We start from the raw sequence: 19,761 nt of genomic DNA, 5'->3' as shown, positions 1-19,761 counted from the left end.
TGTTTAAGCCTGAATGATTTGACAATTAAATATGACTAATCTAAGACTTTAAGATACCTGGTAAATAATGATCAGAAACATTTGTTTTTGTTGCTAATGTAAAGTCAGAAAGAACTTTTCCTAGTTCAGTACAGTTAAGACAACCATATTTATTTTTTTTGCTAAAATTCCAGAATAATGACAGAATACAAGATCAAAAGGGATGAAGTTACCTTCAAAAATGTTGATTTAAAGAAACTGATTTGATGTCATGGATTATTTAAGTTTGTGTTTTAATTGGAGGTACATTCCTAAATGTTTAGAAATGGGGCTAACACAATTGTTTGGATAAATCACGATTCATTGATTAGTAAAATAAAATCAACCAATTTGGTTAATAATTGTTGCAGTAAACTACAACATGCAATTTACTGAAAGCAAACAAAAATCAGTCCAGATATTGAGCCAAAAATGTACTAATTATGTATAAATCTAGAAATTAATTAAAAATGTAATAAATATAAAACTATATTTTTATGTAAATATATTCTAACCAGAACTCCTAAATTGAGGTTTAGGAGAAGGAAGAAGCATGGTGAACTTTGAGCTTTCTTCTGGCAAATAAACAAGAGAAATAAACTAAAAAACAATTGCGAAAAAGTAGGCAAAAAGGAAACAAATCAAACTAAATTGCAAACCCCCAATGGAAAAAAATAACAAGTATGGCAGGTCCCAAAAAGCAAAAATAATAACAAACATAACAGACAGAAATAAGGTAAAACTAAATTCTTCCATAAACATCCAACAAGGAAAAAAGTCAAAAAGAAAAGAAAAGAAAGGTAATACTAAATCTCAAAATAAAAAAATACGATAAAGAAAACATAAATAGGTAAATAAAAAAATACACCAAACCATGAGACTATAACAGTCATTTTGTTCAAATTCTGTAAAACAAATCCTATCAAGCAGTCGATTGGTTGAAAAATAATTACCAGATTGATTAATTAGCAAAGTAATCACTATTTAAAACTGTCATGCAGATCTAAAAACAATAAGAAAATTCACTGCTGAGGAAGAAGAGGTTGTTCTGTGTCCCAGAGATGAAGTGCAAAATGTCCCTGTCAATCCCAGAACAAATAAAAAAATAAACATGTAGATATGTTGTCTGAATCTGGGAAGAGACTAAACTAAACTTTGCAGAAAGTGCACTTACAGGGGCCACTCAGAGATGAAGAAGCCATCATCTTATCATGAACAAGCCATGTTAGAGTGAAACCATTCAGAATAAAAATGTCAATAACTCATATAAATAAGTGGACTGATAAAAAAATAGATAAAAATCCTATCTGAAAGGAAAAATGTTGCAGTTTCTAGGCAGCTTCCAGCTGGAAAAATACACGTATGATTTTAAACCTGGAGTAGATTAAATAAAATCATCACTAAATTCTATATTAAGCAACAAGAGAGCTGTTTGTAAAAGGCATGTTATACTATTACCCCCATTCCACTGCTGACCTCTCGGTCATCAGCTCCCATCATCCTCTGGAGGCTTTAACTCTCTGGATGACTCTAAGGAGCGAATCCAAAACCGTAACTAAGTCCAAACGATCTCACCCAGCACAGTACATAGAGCACGACCTCATCTTACAAACATCTGCGTTTGGCAGCGCAAAGGCATGACATGATTTGAGAGTCACGCGATACACCAATGGTCCGGCCTTAACATGAGAAACTCAGACTGCCTATACAATCATCTGTTCTACAGCATTCATACAGTTTGTCTGCTGCCTTTACGCAGGGTTAGTTTCTTAGATTCAAAGTTTTTTCTTTTAGTCCAACAGGTTCCTCCTCTGTTTCCTTCCTTTCTCTTGTTTCCTTTCAACTTGGTGCTCAAGTGAATATCCCTCCAAATACAGCAGAGGTTCAGTCAGGAGTACAAAAGTCATCAAGTGTTTTTTTACTGTTGATTTTCTGCAGCCCAAACTCTTAACACTTTCCTAACACAGCTACAGTATCTCCAAAAACTTTGAGCATGACATCCAACAGAAGAAAGCAACTTTTATCCGAGGAAAGAAACAGCATGATTTCTAAGATATTTTTGTCACAAGCAACTATACATCTAAAGGTACTTACTGTACACTTGAATCAGTCCACAACAGCAAATTCCTTTTGAACTGAAGCAACTGAATCAGATGTTTCCTTTGCATAAAACTGATCTGTTCTCTGTTGTAAAAACAATAGAATGTTTTCTGGAAGACTCCCTCTTTTTAATATTATACTTTGGCAACTCCCTTTTTTGCTGTCATGCTCCCTAAAGACAAGGCGTCCTCTGTATGTCAGAGGCAGAGAATGAGAGGGAGGGAAGGGGGGATATTTTTAGGAGAGGCTAACGTAGGGAGATACAGCTGGCCGCAGTGTAGGGGTACGAAAACGAATAGTTCAGTGACTCAGCAGATTGTGTGCATGCTGAGGGATATCTCTACCACTACTGGGAGTTGTAAACATGTTTGTAGCTCACCTCCAGGACCACTCTATTTGACGGTTGTTGCTTTGTGCAGAAGATATGCTCCAGCCTGGCTGCAGAGTGTTGAAGATAAAGTCTTTATCCTGAAGCTTTAGGCTGGGAAAGTTATTCTTTTTTAGATGGAAGGTGAAACATTATACTGAATGCCAAAGACAGAATGAACCAGGGGCATAATTTGAAGGTTGGTTGGGGGTTAAAATTCTGATGTAGGAAAAATAACCCTCCAATAATATCATATCATTCCAATTTTCTAATTTAGCTTGCATAAATAATTTGTAGATTTGTTCAGTTGTCAATTGCCATTATGTGAAATTGTCTGGTAGTTTTCCTCTCCCTGCGAAAAACTTGGTATCCCTCCCCTAAACATTGCTCTCTACCGAGCCTTCACTATTTGCACTAATGTAGATTTAGTATGAACCTAGTAGGCCTCAATCTCATGAAAGAAAGCATTTAGAAGTACGTGTATGTAAAAAAAAAAGGATATATTAAGCCCAAAATAATACTGGATAATACATTTCCCATAGTATCGCTGTCTGCTCCACCTAACCTGACAATGAGTAAAATGAAAAATAATAATGAACAATGGTTGATTTCTTTTTTGAAGTCTTTTTTGTGTATGGGCTATGTGTATAATGATTGTGTTGCTTGTGTAATTTCCTTGAAATTAGTTAGAAGATTGAAATGTAGATGCTTGCGAGGTGAAAACGCAATCTTCCCCTCCGATCAGTGATGGGTCTTCCTTTAAACAAAGATGGCTTCTTTCAACCCTTTCAAAATCTCTGTCCTCTTGGTCCAGAATCTCAACATCTTGGTCGTCAAAGGTTGGTCCTTCTTTCGTGAGGTGCAATTATACAACAAAATCTTGCCCAGAGTTACTAGTGTTAAAATGTGGGATTGTTGGCTGGGTTTTGTTGTTGTGGTACTTCGTAAGCTCCAATGACACAGGGCATACACTGTGCGATATTTTCAGTTGTACTCAGCTACAGCTCAAGCTGTACGAAATCGCAGGGTTGAAAAGTTCACAGCTCACAATGTATTTTCTTACACTGCAAGGCCCAATGCTCTGGTGCAATCTAATTGCTCAAACTGCACTTCCAAAAACCACAAATCAGACTCAGCACCAATGGTGCTGAGAAGAAAATCTCCCTTGTTTGCACATGCCCAGTGCATGAGGTTCTGGTAAGTCGGCTCGTAGACGCTCGTAACTCTGCTTCAACAGCAGGATCTTTCCACAAACACCTTAAGAGGGCCGACTGAATTTCAAACATGTTTGATTTTCTCCCGACCTTATTATTCTTCAAATGGGGGTCGTAAGAGGCTAGTCATCCCTTGTTACCCCCTATATACTAAACAACAGAAGATGCACAATGAGACTGAAACTCTTCCCGATCCAAAAAATGTTCGCACGACTGGAGAATCGGCTCACTAAAGGAATGTAGAAGAATTAGTAAAAAATGATCTATAAATACTTTCTATGTTTTCCTCTGCAACTGAGCGAATATGGCCATCCTGTTCTGATAACAGAAAATCTATGTTGAAGTTGGTGATATGAGTTAAAATGTAGGTATTGGTCTGTATGTTTTGGTAAACCTCTGTATTAAGACTGGTAGTGTCCTCAACTTTCACAGTACAGTCCAGAAAAGACAACACAGAACAACATGGTGGTATGTTGGCCTAGTGGTTAGTGCATATGGCTGGGAGTCCTGAGATTGGGACTTCGAAACTCACTCCCACAGACTGCCAATCTGGTACTTCAAGTCTTTAAGACTTTTAAACCTTGATTGCTCACTGGGGGCTTCCCCGCTGCTTCCTGAAGGGGATGGGTTAAATGCAGACAGTTAAAGTCTCTACTCTGAGTTCAATGAATTTCAATTTATTATTTTTGCTATTCTTAGCATCCTCTCTAGTTACACTAACTTAAAGTCTGTCATTAAATTGACAATATTTTTAAATTGTAAATACAGCCTTCCAGACAAAATATACAAAAAGCAAAGTTTTCTGTATAATTGGAATGTGGAGGTTATCAACTGTGCTTTAAAGAAACCTAAATTCATGTGTAAGGCCAGAGCTTTTTCTTTACAAATTAACAGCATAAACAGCCCCACTGTGGGAAGAGTGGGTGGGAGGTCAGATGAGTATAGACTCTGTTTATCAGTAAATACTGCTCCATGCTGATAAGTAACAGACCTTTTCAGACCTAAAAAGGCCTCACTAATTTCCCAAAACTGAAATGGATATGGGGTTATGCAGAGATATACTGTCCCTGGACAATATGGAAGTAGAACTTGGAGGACTAAAAAACAAAAACAAGACAGAAACAATATTATAGAGTGAAAGACAGATGGCATGGCAGGATCCTCTCACTCCTGTTGTCCCAGAGCATTTGCTGTTTCGGACTAGAGGGGAGGGGAATAGCCGACGGGTCTTTGACCCCTCAGTCAGGTATTGTCTCTGTGGGTCTTTGCTCCCCTCTGGTCCTACCACTTTCTGGCTGTTGTAGTTAGCTGGTGATTGTCTGGCATGCTTGCTGCTCAGCAGCGAGTCTTTTAAGTTTACAAACTCATATAGACTTTTGATCATCTTCAGCATTTTAATCAGTCATAGAAAAGACCCTGGTTTTGCTGACTCTACAATATGTCTTAATTTCTTTTTTAATTATAGTTAAAGAAAGATACTTGAAATTAGAAAGATACTCAATGACAACAGTATCATAAACTAGCGCGGTATACTTGAATGTAGCCCATGAATTCCTCATGATGAAATAAACATTTAATTTAGTCCTTTACTTTTTATAGTGTCATACAAAACCTTTTTGGTGTGAAATGGTGCTTTCGCTGCAAAAAACTAGTAAAAACCTCTTAAAATAGATTTATTTGCCTTTAATTTGGGCATTAATAAGGTTATCCCTCATTGGAACGAGTAAGTTTGCAGCTAAAGTAAACAAACTAGATGTTATAGATTTAAGATAAGATAATGGAGCTATTTTTCTTTTCTAAATGTAACTATAAATGTTTTTATAATTTAATCAGCAACCTGCTCAAACCTGACTTATATTTAGTTTTTTTCACTGTGTGTAGAAACAGTGAACTGAGCTGAAATTAACCTTAAAATACAGTGCAAAATATAAAATAAATATAATGTTCTTTAGATAAACGTATTTGCAATTTGAGGAGGTAACTAAGTATTAGCTAATGGTATAAGCTTTTTGCATTTAAAATCAGAAAAAAAAAATCTTACTGACTCGATCAAATGGGGAGTAAACCTATTTTATGAATTTTTAGATACGTTTTTTCTGGATAGATTTGCAATTGGATGTCATACCATTGTAAAAAAAAAAATATCAATTACTTTCTTAGATCTAGCTACAAAGTCTTTCTGATCTCATTTTGAGATTACAAAACGTTTTATTGGTGTAAACAGGAGCAGATTTAGTTAGATTATTAATCTTAATTTGAGAAGATTTTAATTAAAATAAGTGCACTAATCTGGCAGTGATAATTGGACTTGGTAAGACTTCTTGAAATCATGATTTGTTTTTCAAAACATGAGACAAGTGAAATTGTCATATTCTAGTGGCAGGTTATTTTACTGATTTTGAGTAGAATCTTCTCAAAAGAAGATTAATAATCTAACATAATCTGCTGTTCTTTAGTGTAGTATCTCAAAAATGTTTTAAAAAATATAGTTTTTGGCTAGATATAGGTAGTAAGACTTGGATAGATTGAGAAATTTTGCATTATAGTGGGATAAAAACACACCTCTATACCAATATGAAACACTCAATCAAATGTTGAAGCGCTTAGTAAGGACAGGTTTATGGAAACATACTTCAGGTGCACTGGAAGAAAGGAGATGAATATGGAAAACAGTGGATTTTTATTTTGCAGCTCTCAGCCTTCCAGAGTGCAACGTGCAGCCTTTTTCATACTGCAGAAACTAAATTTAAATGCCTAACCCGTATTTCTCGGATTCAGATATCTCTTATGTAAAAAGAAATAATAAAATAAAAAAAATGGTGAGATATCTAAAATATAGATGACAACTTAATTTGAATCATTCCTTTGAAGTGTCACCATCACATTCGTATCTCTGTTAACTTCAGAATTTGGCTTTCCCTGTGGATTTGTGCAGCAGGCTCATGTAGGAGAAGTGCTGCACGGTTTGCATTGCTGTTACAGACCACATCAAAGGACTCGGTCTTTGAAGTCGGCCCGCTTTAGAACCCTTTGAGCTGCATCATCATTGACCATTGATGATTGCTTATTATTTCAGCAGAGATAAGGGAATATCTGCCTCAGGCTGCCTGATTAGCCCTATTCACCACCCACTTATGTGTGAAATGGGGTAATGGAGTTCTGGTATGTTTAGGAAAACTATCCCTAGGGATATTCATTGACCTCACATATATGGGACTATGGAGGGAAAATCCCTGTGGAAAATCTCAGACATTCAGGTCAAACCAGGCTTAAATCGAAGGCAATAGGATTTTTACTCAGTTTGTCCTGACAGAGACTTTGGGATAGGATCTCTAAAGGTGTGCAGAAAAACTGAGCAAAAGCCTGGCTCCAATACAAGCCTGCTTTGTGCTATGTGGAGGGAGGGAAGCAGTTTTTGAGGAGACAAAATGCTTCTTATATTTTAACAGAAACAAAGACACATTTATCCGACTGGACCCCACTGAAATCTAATCCTCCTTCCAGATGATTGACTTGTCACAGCACCACATCACTACTGTTCAGGACTTGAGGTAGTTAAGAGGTGGAAAGACTGCAAACATAATACTTAATAAAAGTACAATCATTTAAATGAGAACTTTACTGAAATACAAGTTGTGACGGCCCCTGTGTCAGGTGTGTCTGAGGCTCAACGCACCAGTGGCTGATTTTAATTGAAGGCTGATTAACAGGCTTTTGGTCTACTGCAATCATTATAACCATCTGTGCTGAAGTAGAGAAACCTCTAAAACCTGCAGGACAGGGGGCCTTGAGGACCGAGTTTGGGGATGCCTGTTCTAAACAAAAACAAGCATTTTTGTTTAGAAACTAAAAATTTACCCACACAAAATTGCTCTCTCAGGTTTCCTGAAAGACTTATTCGACACAGCTGGAATAAAGTAAATTTCTGTCTATTACAGTATTAATAATATCCCTCAGTCCTGGCTTGTCCTAGCACATGTTAAGCTTTTTAAATTTTAATATTTAAAAAATATATAGTTTTAAAATACATAATCTTAGACCCAATTGCATAATCTAGTTTTAAAGAGATATCAAAATGTTTTCATATCCAAAAAAAAAAAGGTATTGATATCGTTGTGGCATCTCTGATGTTTTATTGTACAGTCTAGAGGTTGGCAGTCTAGCTTTATTTATGCATAGAGAGCCTATACAGAGATTAGTTCTGACCATGCACATTTCTACCTTCACAGCATAGGCAAACCCTCATGTTTAAAACAATGGTCTCAAACTCCAGCCCTTAAAGGTCTGTGTCCTCCATCTTTTAAATGTGACTCTGCTTCAGTACACCTGATCCAAATATCGGCTTCTTGGCTTGGAGATCTGCAAAGCTTCATTTGATGTCAGTAAAGCTATTTAGTGACTCAACAACAACTGAAGGCTGTTGTTCAAGAATTAAGGTCGAGACTAATGGTTGCATTTCAACTAGTAAAATAACCGGATGAAAGCCACTTTGGCATGGTTTTTACTTCCTGAAACCAGCTTTACACAACTCTGGCATAAAAAAAAGGCAAGGCAAGTTTATTCATATGGCTCATTAAGTACAAAGACAATTCAAAGTGCTTAACATGAATTAAACTATTAAATGGATGGGGGAAAAAAAGCAGAATAAAAGCATGATAAAAGCAGCCAATACATGGCCTAGACAATAGCAGTACATTTTGTTCTAGCCCAAAGCATTTATTTTCAATTTGAATGGATCAGTACTGCCACAATTTCAATATTATTTCAGGGACACCATTTTCAGAGCTGCACCTTGTGATGTATCTTCAGATTCTCATCTCTATGGTGTCCCTCAGGGATCAAATGTTGGAGCTGTCCTCTTTGTCCTGTATATCCTCCCTATTTGTTCTTTTTTTTTTAGAAAGTAAAGATTTACATTATGTGGATAACTCTGAAATATGAATGACTGCTCTAATTGTTCATATAAATTAAGAAAATACTTCCTACATTTTGACATCTTCACATTGCATCAGGCCCTCCAGCAGACAGCTGGGAATCTCCTGGATAACAGTTTAGATTTTAACAACCACAAAATGCTGTCCTAAAGAACTTTTTTTTTTTGTTGTTGTTAAAAAGAAAAGCTAAGGTGAAGCTGGGGTTGTCTTTTCCTGAACTTGAAAAGATTATCTATGCTTTCATTTTATCCTGCCTAGACTGTCTTAGTGTTTGCAGTGGATCCTTAAGGTTTGCCAGCCTGCAGTTTGTCTAAAATGCTGCAGCTTGATTTTTAACTGGCTCATACACAGAGGATCACATTACTGCTGTACTGGCCTCTTTCTGCTTGTTGCCTGTGTGTTTTACAGTCTATTTTGAGTTTTTTATTATCAGTAATAAAAGGTCTGAGACTTAATTACAGTATCTAACATTATTATTTTTTTTTTCAGTCTTTTAAACTTAAAATAACCTGAAGTGATTGATATCTGTTCTGTCTGTTGTATTGTTATTTATACTGATTTTTTTTAAACTGATAAATAATTTAATTTGAACTTCCTTGTCTTTAAATTTGATTGTAAAAAAAAAAAAATAGGCTGATAATTAATATAGTGGCAAGTTTATTAGTTATTTTGATTTTTTACATTGAATTTCAAAGCTTTCAGTAGTTTTTTTAATAGTTATTTACAATTATGATTTAAATAAATTCCTAACAGCCAGTGATTTGAGTGTTCAGCTTTAAAAAAAAGTTTATTTACTGATATAAAAGGAAAGTATTAAGAGAAGAAGGAATAAATCAAATCTTTATGAGTGGCTAAGAAATAAAAGCAGCAATTGAAAAAGGGGCAATTACCTCAGAGTCTGACATAAATACTATTTTTTCTTAAGGAATATTTGGATATTGATTTGTGCTTCTGAGCTCTAAAACTTTCATATGAAGCTGATCTGTGTAAAATAATAGTTTAATGTGTTAACTAATGTCTTTTCCAAAGTTTAAGTGGTTAAAATTACTGAAACATTTGCGGTTTCTTTTGACCAGCCATGACTCATCTAACTTCTTTCAGGTAAGAGTGACCCATAATTTATAATAACACGGAAGGACATAAGAGGAAGCTGATTCATTGAGAAGGATCTTATCTTGCTCTGCTTTATCTTCTCCCAGGGGGTTCAAAATGGCCTTTTAGTGCCATCACATCATTTTAACACGTCTCTCCTCTAACAGGTTTTGTGAGAAGTGACACTGAAGCTTTTCCAGTGTTGTGAGTGGCCGAGATCAGTTTGTACTTCAATGTAAGTATAGAAACAAGGCCATTTAAAATTCTGGGTTAATAAAACATTAAAAAAGAAAAAAAATTATGAATGAGAATTATAATCTGCTAGGCGTAAGGAAATTATGGTCATTTTCCCCTGGTTTTAAAAGAAAAAAGCTGAAATATTTCAAATCATTAGTATGATTACATTTACATAATTCCGATTCAAAGTCCGGAAATTTGTTCTAAATATCAGCTAGACAGCTCTAATAAAAACATGACATAGTGAGGGAACACTTGAGCATTAAATATGTAACATCTCCTTTTATTGTTCTTTTTTTTCCAAAGGAAAATTGGAAATTGTATACCAACATTTAAAACATTTTCCTCAAAGCAAATTTCCTTTCAGATTAATCGATTGTTCTTCTTTGAAAAGTGTTTGAATTATTACCAGAGGAAATTATTTTCAGGCTTTGCCTTTAAAAAGACATTATTCAAAAATCTCCATGCCCACAGTTTTAAATGTCATTGAAATGATCTTATACCACATGGAGAGTATAGTTACAACAATGTGTGACGTGAATTTATTCAACCAAGCCTTACTGAATCAACTCACACGGAGAGAAAAGATAATTAGAAGAATTTTATTGATGCAATTACTTTAGTCTTTGGTGCTCAGACCTCGGCAGGAAACATAGCGCTAAATTTTTATTAATATACATGAACAGGAGTAAAGAACAGGGCTGTTTCGCCCCAGGGCTGAAACTGGTGGTGGAGTGGAGATAGATGAGGTTGGTCTCTACGTAGACTGCTGGTTGGCGAGAAGGTCTGCTTGAGCTGCGATACTAGAGCTTCGCTCAGGGACCTGGAAGATAAACGTCCAGCTTGGATAACACAGAGAACCTGTCCATGATGAGCAAGCATGAAGCGATAGTGGAGAGGAAAAACTCCCCATTGGGAAGAAATCTCTGGCAGAACCAGGCTAAACATGGCGGTCTTCTGCCCGACCCGTTGAAATGAGACGCAGATGGCAGTAAGAGTCCGGGGGGAATGACACTCTGATGAAGCTTTAGCTACGATGGTGGAGGAGGGGCTGGAGGTGGGTTGAAACGGCGTCATCTGACCCTTTTTCTTCGACTCAGAAGACAGATTGATAAAAAGTTAAACTTACTTAAATTTACTTACTGTTGCCCCATGCACAGTTACATAAACAAAAATCTGCTTTTCACTTGCTGTCTTTTTCCACACTACACTCTCTTACACTACTTTGCATCATTTTTTCATTAGTAATTCTTGTGTATATCAAAGTTACACTGATAAGATATTGCTGAAATACATGGCATGCTGAAATGAGCTGCAAGAACCACTGAAATGAGCAGTTGTTGAGAGGCATGGTTAAACCTCCCTTAAAATAAGAAAAAAACAACCTTCAATACTATGTTTTTCTTTTGTTCTCTTGTGAAAAGGAAGGATAACCTGGGGGGAAGAATTGGATGTCTCCACAGATACATTTTAGTGACTATAAGAGAGAGACAAAGTGGAGTAAACGAGAATGTCACCTGTCAAAAAATAGTAGAGCAAACGTTCAGCACAGCTCTCTGTATTGGAGCCGCTAGTGATTCTCCATTTCAGAAAAAAAATAACATAGCTGAGGAAGAGCAGAATCTGTATAGATACATTTCTTACTGTCTAATGTGATTTTATTAATTTAATGAAATAATAAAACTAGGGCTGTCAAAATTAATGCGTTAACGCAAGGTGATTAATTTCCGAAATTAAGGCTTTTTTTACGTATTAGCGCATTTCCGCCCTCTTTTACCCACAATTTAATATTCTGACATGAACAAAATGGAGGAGCTAGAAGAATCTGTTGGCCCGTTGGATGGACAGTTCAAATATAAAAACAAAAATGGAAAGGTAAGCAAAGATGTTTTGGCTTTCTCACACTACAAGAAGGACTTTTCAATTCACCGAAGAGCCTCAAGCATTAAATATGGTCACCAAGCATTCATTTGTTGGGGCTTCAAATTCAGGTGTTACGCCTGGCATGCGTCAGACCAGCTTCACCAAGCGCAGGGCGTTAAGTAAGTCCACATCTGGGAAGCTGACAGACGAAATTGCCAAATTAGCCAAGAACTTTAGACCAATTTATAATGTCGAGGACATGGGCTTTGCAGAAGTCAAGCCACGTCAAGAGGCAGAATGATGACTACAATCAGAAAACTTTATGAGGCTAAAAAGAAAATGAGAGGAAAATGAAAATCAGAGGATTTGGCTTCAGCTAAATATGTTGCTTATGTGAGTAACAATAATTATCTGGGTGTGACGGCTTGTTTGTTTAAAACAAAAAAAATCATCTATCTAATCTAATCATCATCTATCCTGTATTTGCTAAAAAAAAAAAAAAAAAAAGGCAATGGCTAAGTTGCAAAAGTTGCTGAGAATGAAATTATTATTTAGCATTTGTCATTAATAAACATTAAATGTAATTCACTTCTTGTCATTTATCTTTCTATTCTGCAAATAGAACAGAGATATTACAGAAAATTTCCTGTTTTTCAATAAAATTTAGGATTGTGATTAACTGAAATTAATTCAAGAAACCTTGTGATTAATTAGATTCAAATTTATAATCGTTTGACAGCCCTTATAAAACACATACTGTATCTACATGTTAAATGCTATATGTTCATAGCTTATAAAATAATGCATTATTAAAATAATTTATGAAATCTGTTTATTACAGACTATGAGCAGAACTTGCTGGTTGAGTTTCAATTGTTTTCTAGGGATGAAATCAGCATAAGACACAAGATATGACAAGGATGCATTTGCATCTTTCCTCAAGGGTCCTTAATCTGCAAAATATCAGGATGTCTTTATCTTCTTCACCCCAGAAAAGTAATAAAAACTGACATCCACTGAGCAGATTGATGCCATTTTTACCAGATTAAAGCTGTTTCTGCACAACCAGCCATTTACCTGAACTGTTATTACCTGCTGGTTGTACGATGATGATTGAAGGAAGCCTTTGAGTTCCACATATGTTTGACTTTTGACTGTCAAATTTCAATAAAGAAAAATATGTCAATTTTGTTCACAATTGTCTTTTATTACATCTTTAACCATGATACAAAATCACGGTGCATTTCTTCTTTGTTTTTTCCATTGATAGAAGTGTGTCGAATGCACTTTATGCTCCTCTTAGCATACATGCTTCTGTACTCTGATGCACACTATTACCTGTGAGAAAAGTGATCCAAAAACTATCTTAAAATGAATAAAATGTCTTAAATTTATTATTTACCTTTAATTTGAGCAATTAAATAAGATGATCTGCCAATGGAATTAGTATTCTTACTCTTACTCAAGTATCAAATTAGATAATTAGTTATTATACACTTGAAATAAGAGACTGCAGATGTTTTTTTTTTTTTTTATTCTAAAAGTAAATTGCCTTATTCAAATGGAAAAGTGTATCATTTAACTGCTTGTTTCAAGAAAAAATGCTCTTTAAGAGAAATAAACTTACTTAGATTTCAATTTTTGGCAGTGTTAGCTGTGGCTTGTAAGACTGCAGTGGAAGAAAACAATTTCTCTCAAAGATTAAAAATGCAAACTTAAATGAAACATAAATTCCTGTTTTCAGTATCAATGTATTATTTGTCTATTTACTGCTTTCAGCGCATTTCTTTAATTTTCCTCTACAGAAGGTAGTGAAGGCTAAAACCCTTTTCTCCCCAACCTTAAAGGGCAACAACGTTTTTTTTACATTGGCCCCTTGATTCTACGTTATTACATCATGTTCCGAAGATATTCGGTTTTGTAATATCCAAGTAACGTCTTCCTATGGGCATTTATTCTTTATGGTACGCTAGCATTCATAACATGTAGGCGAATCACTGTCCCCCAGACATCTGCGGTTATATATTTTTTTTATATTTATATATTTTTTTAAAACAAAGCAGTGTGTATGACAATTTACACATTTACGATCTGACCATTTAGCTTAAATATATTACAAACTTTCAAAGAAATTTCAACACTAAAGTTGAGCACTGTAGACCAAATCAAGATTTGTGACAAAGGCTCCAAAAAACCTTTCTATAGACATTTTACTTTATCATGATCAAGATTTTTTTGGGTCTGTGGAGTAAAAAAAATGTAAGATATGTCTGTTCTTATCATCACAGGCTTCAATCAAATGTCATGATAAGAATGAGTTAAACAGCCTCCTTCATGGCATTAAGGAGAGGACTGTTGTTTAGAGGAGATCCCTCTGGCCAGTAAAAGATATATTAACTTTACAGCGAACGGCCTTTATGAACTCAAGTTGTTTTTCCTCCAAATGTTCGAGTGTGATAAAGTTCTTTATGTAGGCCTGGGATAGTTCAATTCAATTCACTTTATTTATATAGCGCTAATTCACAACAATTGTCATCTCAAAGCTCTTTACAGTTCACCACATCATCCAGTCAAATTGATTCAAAGCGTTCTATTTAAGTTGATTGCATCGACTCATTGACTCAAAGCCAATCCCTCACACTAAGCATGCTTGTAGCGACGGTGGAGAGGAAAAACTCCCTTTTAACAGGAAGAAACCTCCAGTAGAACCAGGCTCAGTGTGAGCGGCCATCTGCCGAGGCCGACTGGGGTTCAAGGAGACAGAAGCAGAGATAGTTCCAGAGAGTTCCAAGGGAGAGTGTGTGTGTATTGGAAGTTGCTGTATAAAAGTATGTACAGAACTTTGTCCAGTCAGAGCCCTATCTCTCCCTCTTAGGACATTAAATACATTTGAACCTAATTTCTTGCAAGAAATGCCTCTGTCTCAGCTTCATAACTCCACAGGTCCTTTTTGTATAGGAATATACAGTAGTGTGACTGTGCACTTTTAAGTCAATGCTAAGTGCATATTTTTTTTATAAAGCATTGTTTGTAATATTGTTGGAAAGCAAATTTAAAATATACAAGTTCTGGATATTTTAAAGGAATGAATCAATGAAATTGATAGACCCAGAGTCATTTATTTTTGGATGGGAATAAAAAGTATTGCCCGACACCCCCTCCACTGTGGATAAGGAGTCCAATCTGCATCCCAGTCTGGCTGACATCTCTGCCACTGGCCAGATGGAATAGGGCAGCATCCAGGCCTTCTAAACGCTCTCAGTCATAAGGAGGATTGCATGCTTCTATCTTCTAAACATTATTTGTAAATGCATGTGAATGTAGGTCTATTTAAACCTCAGCCTGTCACAGTTTTTTTTTTCTATGACACCTTTATAAGAGCTTACTGGGGAAAGAAAATGCATATATTCTGGTCAGCTTGCTTCCCACTAAGGGATTTCCTACTGAAGTAACTCAATGGGTTGTTTCAGCCTTCATGTTATGATCACATGCAAACACCCACAACCACCCAGAGGAAGCATATGATCCCTCCAAATGTGCACACATTGACTCACCCACAAAGCGGCTTGAAGGACATGGCATGCTAGCTGCAAAACCTGCTTAGAGCAAGAGCATTTATTATGCATACTTATATAGGCATGACCCAAATGAGAAACCATGAACCATCTGAATGAATTTTCTATTTATGCTCTCTCTTTCATATGAACTTCATGCTCATTATGATCGGATGCCCTTCCTTCATCTTTCGACTCTTCACACAGTATCCGTACCCTCCCCTGAGAGGGTGGGATAAGAAGGGAGTCAGGGAGCAGGAAGCTTCGGTTTATTCGCTGCATGAAGAGTGATTAGGTTTTCATTGAAGGTCACCAGAGTTTAAATCCAGACTTTTCTGTAACATGAATCTCTTGTGACATTGTTGTGATCTGACCTTTTTAGCCTTGCATGGTGCTTTTCTAACACACTTGCTAATCGCGTCAGCATTTTCATAAAAATAGATCCAGACTTGCATTCTTTCTCATGTATAATCTATCAAAGCTATAAAGCAGGACTGAATGATTCATATTGCTAAAATTTGAAATACATTTAATCAGTAATTTCAATAACATTGCAATGCAGTGTCAAAACAGCACGCATTCAGTTTTTGAAGCTGTTTCATGGGATTCACAATACTTTTCATTCAATTCTTTCAATATTATGTATTACTGAAGTACTCATTATCAAATAACTATATCAGAGGTGTCTAAAAATGTGTCCTGGACAGATTTAGAGTGGCCCCCAAAGACTGGTGGCGGATGCAGGGGAAAATGCTTTTTTTTACGGTTAACAACAAACTTTCTTTGGTGCCACATTTATGTAGAGGCATATAAGGGATTGGAAATGTCATGAGACAAAAGGTAAACATCTTTAAACATTTAAGAATAATAAACTAATAGATAGGAATCATATGCACAAAAAGAAAATGAGGCTTAAAAAAAATGCACGTCGCTTGTTTGTTCAAAGGCCACTTAAAGCTTTCAAATGGAACATTTATGGGCAGATATTATATATTTCCCACACGTATGCTGAAATTCTACCAAAATCAAGTAACTGCATTCTGGTTAAGAAAATACTGTCGATATTTAACTATATTAGGTCAGGGGTCACTGACCTTTTTAAGACTGAGGACTACTGCATGGGTACTGAGTCATAGGACAGGCTACCAATATTGACATATATGAACTGGAGGAGTCAGCACTCACCTAAACTTCATAGATTCTAAAAATATTTCTATTGTTTCTTTTCATTTCTAATTTAGATATGGACATTTTGCAATCCCTATAAATGCTTAAATGCTCTATAAATTATATAAAGAAAAGAGCCGCAGCATAAAATTAGATTTCAAACTTAGCCCATTGGTGAGTTGTTCTGTTTTCAGAAGATACTGAGGGCAGCCGATGTGATCCTTAAAGGCCCCTTGGTGCCAGCGGGCACAAGGTTGGTGACCCCTGCATTACACTTAGCATCATAGCTGTTTCCAAACTATTGCAAATTGGCCTCCTATCTCTTCATAAACCTACTGTAATTTCCATCTCTCCCATTTCATCACCTCTTCACCTCAGTTCTACCCACTGTTCACAGCGTTGTATTTTGTTGTTAAACCTTTTTTTTTTAATATAGGTTTTACAAAATGGCATCGCAAGATACAATAAACCTTACTAGAATTATTTCACGTCGGACTTAAAAAGTACATCAGGGTGTACATCATTGCAGCAAACTGGACCATATCACTACTCCCGCATTTTGCTTCTTCAGTACACTGGGAAAAAAATCTAAATCTAGATAAGTCATTTTTTCTTCAAATTAGTGCATTTGTTTTTGGATTGAGGAGGTAAAAGAGACATTTTTCCCATGGAACAAGACAATTTACACTTAAAATAAGAAAACACAATTGCATTGTCTAATTTTAAGCGCATATTATCTAATTATCTTATTTTAAGAATAAAAATAATCATTCAATTGGCAAATTATCTAATTTACCTACTGAAATTAAGGGTAAATCCATGTAATTTAAGAAATTTTAACTTATTTCTACATCGTTTTTCCAGTGTAGCTTGTACCCTGCCACATTCAGACTAATGGCTAAATGATAACTGTTGAATGACAATACATACCAACCCACTGCACTGGTAGGATATGTTACCTATGATATGTCCCTGAAAACCTGTCTATTTATTTATTTTTAATCAAATTTTTTTATGTGCACATCTTTTCTATAGCTCATCCACACTTTGTATGTTTTTATATACTTAAACAGATTTATAATGTCACTTCATAATACCTTACATGCTGTTACTTCTTTCTGTTTTATCTTTTTCATTTTATATTTTTTCATATAATATTTTCTATACATATTATTTATTTATTTCTGTTGATTAGGAGGGATCTGTAAAAGCATTCCAAGGTGTCCGACTGTGGCTGTCACAAGTGGCAAATACAAAATGTTGAATAAAATGGCAATCTGATCAGAGCATTAATGCTCTGCTAGATGAAGGGACTTTTAAATCTTGCAGGAGAATCAAGGCAGATGCAAGGAGTTTGCAACAAGCACAAGATTTCAAGCATCCAATATTGTTGCCTACATTCCTCATTGTTCCCCATTAAGCCCTAAATTGACTGCAGTTTTATCTGGAAATAGAACAAACACAGAATAAAGCCGGCGGTTTAGTGCCTTCGCTGAGCCACTCATATAGCGGATTTGAGGTCAAGATGTCACATCTCGTTGCACACTGCATGCCTCTGTATTAGTTAGTCAGTTTTTCGGCTTGTCGGCCCTCGTCTAGAGAAACCGCTGTAAGCCACATGATGGACAGAAACGGTCTGTATTTAAACCAGGAGTCCATTTGAGGTCAGCGCCTGATTCAAAGCAGATTCATCTGTGTGCCACAGCGAGATGAAGTCTTTTCCTTTAAACCACGAGAGTTTTTCATCTAGTAACACAAACACAGCCTCAAAGATCAGGCTGTTCCTGAATTATGATTTCATGGTTCTTATTGAAAATGCTTTTTGTTCTTTCATCAACAGTACAGTGTTGTTTTCTTAAGAAAATTTGCCTTAACTGTAAAGCCTGTTCTTGAAATTTGTTGTTTACATTGGTGAGAATCTGAAAGCTTTTGTTTCATTTTGCTGCTGGTACACATGGGGGGAAATAAAGTATATTTTTCATTCTAATTAAATGCTTTAATTTTTGTCAAATCAAATGGTATTTATAAAGTGTTGAACTCAATGTTGCTGCTGGTCAATTTTAACAATAATGTAGTTTAACTTTTATGTTTGGTTAAAAGGGACTAATTTACTGTCATAGTAACATAGATCACATAGATTCATTTAGTTATCATTCATTCATAATGTTTGATTTTGAGTTTAGATGATAAATAAATTATGACATTCATTATTAAATCGCATATGGATTATCTCATTACCAGGTATCTAGTCTATTCTCTCCTGTGTTCTCTTTGTAAACACAAGCTGTCTTTATGATGAATGATTGAAAACAGCTGCATTTTATATCCTTTTTCAGACAGAATGAACATTTTGACACATAAATAGAGTAGACTGAGGACAGTTACAGCAACTTTTTTACAACTTTGCAGCAACCAACCCCATCCCTGGGACGGTTAAAACATGTCATACATCTATCCAGTTTAAAAAAATCAGCTTTTGTTTTTTGTCTGAGAAATTGTTATATTTATAATAATCAAACTACCTCCCCAGGCTCACTGAAAACTGCACATAGACAGACATCTCAAAACTAAAAATATGACAATTTGAAATTTTTCAAATTCTGTCATTACACATAAAAAAATAAAATCATTGCTTTCAAACACTGAGATTCAATGCAAACGGTAACCTATCCAATGCCAAAAGCAACTTAGATTAGATTAGATTTGATTAGATGAGCTTTATTGATCTCACAGCGGAGAAATTCACTCGTCACATATTGGCATAGAAGTTACAGAAGGTGCAAACAGGGAGGAAAAAGGTGCATTAAGAATAAGCAATATATATACAGTATATCAACTTATCCAATACTAACGCCAACCTAACCAATATAAGGCCAGTTTATTCAATGCTATCACTAGCCCAGCTATGCTAAAGAACAGCAGAGGAAGTGGGTATTCCAGTGACTGATCAGACTACGCATGCTAATTTTCAACTCCTCCAAAGCTAACCCAGGTGTGTACTCTCTCTCTCAGACACCAGCTCTGCCATCCAATTTTCTTGTGCAACTGCTTGGTTACTGACGCAAACCTATCATTGATAAGATTAGTAGTTGACACTTGAATGGATGAATATCAGCTGTGCTGCTGCCATAGAAACCTTTGTTTATAGATGTTCGAGATCGGCCCGTTTTCCAGTGTAGTCCTGTTTCTCTGACTGTGACTGGCTGGATGTGCTC

At 35.8% G+C, this 19,761-nt stretch overlaps 1 protein-coding gene across 2 annotated transcripts in view; it reads right to left on the bottom strand.

Moving 5' to 3' along the window:
• LOC107094081 (paralemmin-2-like) overlaps positions 1–2,305 on the bottom strand; it is a 22,417-nt gene extending 20,112 nt beyond the window's left edge. Inside the window, exon 1 of one of the 2 annotated variants that reach the window (XM_015389490.1) lies at positions 2,113–2,305. The gene's annotated coding sequence lies outside the window, so the exon portion shown is untranslated. The remainder of the gene's footprint in view (positions 1–2,112) is intronic. The other variant, XM_015389489.1, reaches the window with a different exon arrangement.
• Between the last annotated feature and the right edge of the window lie 17,456 nt (positions 2,306–19,761).

The sequence above is a fragment of the Cyprinodon variegatus genome, unplaced genomic scaffold (genome assembly GCF_000732505.1).
Source record: "Cyprinodon variegatus isolate N-32 unplaced genomic scaffold, C_variegatus-1.0 Scaffold462, whole genome shotgun sequence".
NCBI lineage: Eukaryota > Metazoa > Chordata > Actinopteri > Cyprinodontiformes > Cyprinodontidae > Cyprinodon > Cyprinodon variegatus.
Note: the sequence above shows the minus strand (reverse complement) of the source record. Positions and strands in the feature narration are given on the sequence as shown.